This window comes from Denticeps clupeoides, chromosome 2, assembly GCF_900700375.1.
Source record: "Denticeps clupeoides chromosome 2, fDenClu1.1, whole genome shotgun sequence".
In the NCBI taxonomy this organism is placed as follows: domain Eukaryota; kingdom Metazoa; phylum Chordata; class Actinopteri; order Clupeiformes; family Denticipitidae; genus Denticeps; species Denticeps clupeoides.
In genome coordinates, this window is record NC_041708.1 from 38,082,775 (window position 1) to 38,088,774 (window position 6,000).

The window sequence follows — 6,000 nt, forward strand, 5'->3', positions numbered from 1 at the left end:
GGTTTGGTTGGTTGTTCACTACTCACTGTAAATAAAAGCACAATATTTCACTTGGGTTTGGTATCTGTGTCTTGCCACTGCACACATTCCCCTCGTTTGTTGTCGCGTCTCCTGACCCCTAGACAGGGACGTGACAATAACTGACTGGGCACATTAATATCTTATTTTCAAGCTTTTGGTGTCCAATAGTTTAGTGTGTTAAAATGCAAAGACAACTTACAAACAACTTGAACAACTAACCCAAAATATTAATTTTGTACAAAAAGAGAAAATGTTATAACTGATCTTAATCCGAGGCTGAAGACATTGCTGTATGTTTGCTGCTTGAAGTGTGAAGATGTTCTTGTTTCCGTTCGTATCTGTGTCAGTTCGCTGCAGCGAAGCCGTCTTCGTTGTTACTGTATAGTCAGTGTTGCTACTATACTAAATCTAAATTAAATATAAAAGGGCTACATTACATCTAAATGTGTTCCAGTTAGACCGGATCTTTGTTGCTCTCTACTGATCAGGACATAATACTTGGTTTAATAATATGAATTTATTAGTAAATATTAAACACACACACACACACACACATAAACACCTGTAATTATTCTTCAGTCCTGATATCAACACTCACTGTAGATCCTCCAGTTTACAGTGTGGATCCTCCAGTGCTGTAGAGAGAAGTTCCACTCCTGAATCCTGCAGATTATTGCTACTCAGGTCCAGGAGTCTCAGACGTGAGGAGTTTGATCTGAGAGCTGAAGACAGAACTGAACAGCAACCAGCTGAGAGTTTACAGCACTGCAGACTGGAAGAAACATGATGATACATCAGAATATTACAGTCATTATGTATTTATGCTTATATTGTTGTTTGGAAGTTGTTTTTCTCCTGGAGATTAAAACGTGTTTCATGATGAATTAAAAACATCCACTTTTAATTTTCATTCACTTTTCATAACTGTTTTTGTAATTAGAATAATTCTTATTTATATTACAGTGATTAATATCAAATAAAATATCAGAGTGGTGTCATGATTATCGTCATGATGACGTCATTAGTCAGCAATGTCACTTTTTCCAAATTCTGTATTATTCTCTTGATGTTAAGTCCTCCAGTTCAGATGAAACAGAGGGTGTAAGTAGCCTAGTGGATAACACACTCGCATATAAACCAGAAGACCACAAACTGTAACAGGTTCAAACCCCACTTACTACCACCGTGTCCCTGAGCAAGACACTGCATCAGGAAAGCCAGCAGCCTTGTGAAGGACTCTAAACACCCCTCACATGCACTCTTCATCCTCCTACTATTGGAAAAAAAGTATGGAAGCATTTAGGCCCTCACTGCCAGACTGTCCAACAGCTTCATCCCTCAGACCATCAGACACCTGAACACTCAGGGACTTTCCACTTTAAACTGACGCACACATACACACAACCTCTTATGTTCAGAAAATATTTTCCAGTCTATATTATAGTTCTATTACAGCTGGGCCATAGAATGTGCTTTGTATATGTGCGTTTCCCTTTTATTCTGTCTGCTGGGCGGAGATTGGGATTATGGTTCCGCCCACCGATTCCCTCGTCAACTGGCATCCAATCAGGCACAGGGAGGGAGCTCTTAAGGACCATTCCAACCACCAGTCCAGGCTCATTAGTGTGGTTAGTTGTGGCTTTGTTGTGTATTTGTATAGTCTCTCCTTTCAAGGTGTGTTGTCCTCCTGTGGATTGTTGTGTTGTTGTATATAGCACTTCAGGTTTAGATTGTTGTTCACCGCTCACTTGGGCCAGGTACCTGTGTATTCCCACCGCACATATTCTCCTCTTTTGTTGTCATGTTTCCCAAACCCTAGACGGGGACGTGAAAACAATATTAATTCATCTATAAAAAAATTATCTTAAAAATGTGACCCAGTCTGTGAAAACCCCCCAAAAACTTTACTCTAATTTACTGTTTTCTACTTGAAATAAAGAACAGTTTGCAGTTTTGTGGACTTTCTATATTTTTCTAATTGTATTTCTGAATATAAAATATTAAAACTTTATAATATAATAAGTTGTGAATCTGTAAATTTATTAAGTTATTCAAATGTTTTCACATATCACAAGGTCATGTTTTTGTGGTTACTGTCACACTTTGTTTGACCTATTTTGGCCTATGTTAATTATTGTCAGCTATGCCTGTGTTCAGCTACGATTATCATTAGAGAAGTATGTTGTGTTGTAATAGAGAATGTTAATGCTAGCATGTTAACATTAAAAATGCTAACAGGGCGTGGCCAACATGCGTGACATTAAATTTGGTGATGTTTGGAGCATGTTTAAAAATTTGCATGTTAGCATGCAAATGCTAGCATGCTAATATGAAAAATGCTAACAGCGCATGGCCAAGATGCCTCACGTTAAATTTGGTGACGTTTGGAGCATGTTTAAAAATTTGCATGTTAGCATGCTAATGTTAGCATGCTAATATCAAAAATGCAAACAGGTCGTGGCCAAGATGTGTCATGTTAAATTTGGAGACGTTTGGAACATGTTTAAAAATTAGCAGAGAGGGGCGTCCCTCTCTTTTTTTTGTGCATTTCAAGGTCTTAGCGTTGCAGTCACAAATGCATGACATGGCCTTGTTTGCTTTTTTCCTAAATTTTCAGGTTTTTCTGACCTGAAAAACCCCTGTTGGGGGTAGCGACACATTGAATATGTCAGATTGTGTGGCCTCACCTCGACTCCCGTGTCACTAGCTTTTACGGCTGGTCACAGGGATCTGAACCCCTCTTTCTCTGCACAATAGTAAGCCGTACTTTTTACACTTTGAACCCGATTTGTTGGCGGACCGTACGACCTATCAAATGAAACAATATGTCATATTGTGCGGAGAGATCAGGCCTTCGTTCTTAGCGTGGATCAGGGGTCTGGGGTCTGTTGGGGTTCTGTTAAGAATAGGTGAGGAACTTTTTCATCTATGACGTTATCAGTAATCCTGACTAACAATTCTCTAAGACAGGGGATGCAACAACATCCACAGAGAATTAAAACAGAGGAGAATACAGCAAGGGCTAGACAGCTTTATATTTCCCAAACATATTGTAGAGTTCTTTCAATTTAGCACTGAGGGTTCTGAGGTCAGCTTCCCCAGGGGAGCCCAGTTATTGGGGATAAGGGAGCAGCATTGGTCAGCGAAAATTGAGCAAATTCCACTTTTCTCTGCTAAGAGCATATCAACAGTGATGCGGTTCTGGAAGTGAGGTGGCTTCAAGTTGTTCATGTACAGCTTCAAACCCGTCTCTTGTGAAGTTTGATAAGCGCTGCATGTTGTAATGAATGTAATTGATTCTGTCAATATAGGAGAGTGAACATAGGAGAAAGAGGCCGGGACTTCCGTAAGAGTAGACGGAGTGCAGACACCTGACCAGTTCCTAGGTGAAATGGAGCGCAGTGTTTTACCACCACACCACCACCAGATGTCAGAGTGATCAACTTCCTTTTATCAGCTTATGTCCAGCTTTGTACGTCAACAAGGTCAAAAGATACAGCTGTCTTCTAACTGTTCCATGACTAAAGATCAGACCATACATTTTCCCTCACAAACCCGACAGAGCATTAATCGGCGTTTTCCCGCAGCTACATAAACTACGCTGGATTGTCAATATAGCATTGTTCCTCGAAGTGCTCCAATGATCAAACTACAGAGAAAATAAAACTTAGACGAACATTCTATGTACCTAGCAGTGATATACAAGTTTATATGTTTATTTCTGTTGAATTTTAGGAATTAAACATTAAAAGTACTTACTGTTATTGGTGAAAAGTGTCTTTTCTCTTTTAATAGCATTTTCAGAAGGAATGTAGACATAGAGCTTCTCATCTCTGCAATAGTTCTTTATGCTAAGAGCAGTAGATCCTCTGAGTCTTTCAATCATAAACGTAGACGCCTACAGACCCCAGCTGTTCAAAGCTCTGGGTTCAGCAATGTGAAAAACACACATCGGTATGTAGGTGGCACCTCGGGATTCAAACCGGCAACCTTCTGATTACAGTAGGGATAACACTTTGGCCAGTATCTTGCTATCTACATTAATTAAAGTAATTGGTCTGTAATTAGCAGTATCTGTGAGGTCCCTGCCTGTATTAGGTATCAATGAAAAAAGGGCCTCATTCATTGAGAGTGGCATTGCACCAGTCTGAAAAGCCTCTTTATATACATTGGGTAAAATTCTACCAGTAATTATGTCTATGTAATCTTTATAATATTCATCTTGGAACCCATCTGGTCCAGGTGATTTTCCTGTTTTCAGAGATTGTATGGCCTTTCTCACCTCTGGGACACTGGCCTATCAGGAATTGCTATCTGTTCAGGTCATAGAGTTGGAAGAGTTATATTCATAAAGAAGAAGTTCTTTATTAAAGATTGTATTGCAGGATGCTTCCAATGAGCTTCCTGTTCTTATTGCAGGAATTAAATGAGCAGAACTTTGTTCTTTTATCTGCCTTGCCAAGAGTCTACCGTTTACCGACTCATAAAATGTTTTTTTAAGTCTAAACAGAGCATAGTCAGCTTTCTTATTAAATATTTAAGGTATTTTACATTTACATTTGCAAATATGATTGAATAAATAATCAGAATAATGTTCCATTTCGTCAAATTCTGCTTCCAATTTTCTTATAACATGGGCGTGTTCTTTTTTCCTTTTCGAGGAAAATTATGTGCAATCATTTTGACCCTAATATATGCCTTTGATGCCACCCAGACCACTCCCAGATTATCTGTGATTATCCCAGATTAATCTCAAAGAATGATGATAGATCCTATGCCAAATCATTTTAAAATATTTTGTCTTTTAATAGAGAAGCATTCGTTCTCCATCTTCCTCTGTATATGTACACAGATTTCGACTGGTGCATGGTCTGACAAGTCCATTCGATTTATACTGCTATCCACAACTGCATTAAATTTATTTGTTAAAAAGTATATTCTCTTTTCTGTGGGCTGATCAATCGTCATATGTCGATCCTATAACAACACTTTTGATGTCTCTGTGACATTAGAGGTGAAATCATTTTTTAACCTTTCGAGGATTTACTTACCAAAAGGCAGCAGAATCATTGTTTAAAATCCAATGTAATTAATCTGTAATTAAGCAGGGTTAACTTCTTGCTCACCAAATTCATCAATCATCAGTTTATTACTCAGATTAATGCTACTGCTGACAATGTAAATGCTAATGGACAGGTCAGAGCAGACAAGTGCAAACAGAAACAACTCAACAAGACAAGACAATGTGCAGTGCAAATGGCAATGGATACACTAAGGGTGCTGTATTCCAGTAACACATAATAGTTGTTTAAAGCATTTGGAAGATTCTCAGAACTCTTCCTTTGGAGAGCTTTACTGTAAGCAGTGGTTCCAATCTTAGTACTTTTGTTTTTTACTTCATAAAGAAGTTATTGGAATGCTGAAGAAGTGGTGAGACTAATTTTGGCCAATGAATGGAGAAGGAATGTTCTTATTACTCTGACCTCATCATTATGAAGTAACTTCTTTAACAATGTTGCATATTTAAGAACACAAAACCTTTGATGGGTGGAGATTCTTCAATATGTCCCAAACCGATAGCAGTATGTTAAATACAGAAATGAATGAGTCAAAGAGAAAAAAACCCAAAGCTGTACTGAAAGACAAACGGCCGCTCAAGTTCAGTAGCTTGAGTAAATTTTCAGCCAAAATAAAAAAAAAATTGCGCACCCAAAAAGACACAGAAGACAATGAGATTCCTAAAAGAGAAGAGCTCCAAAGAGAGCTGGAAGACAAAAGGTGCATCCAAGAGGAAAATTTCGAGCATAGACCGGAAGTTCAGGTCGATCTTAAAGAGCAACAGCGAAGAGAAGAGCTTGAATATGAGCTCCAAAATGAAAGACAGGCAAATAGCCAAATGCGAGAACGAGAGCAAGAAGCCGAAAGGTGCCGCCAACAAGATATTATTCTGCTGCACAAGGAGCTTGAGGATTGTAGGCA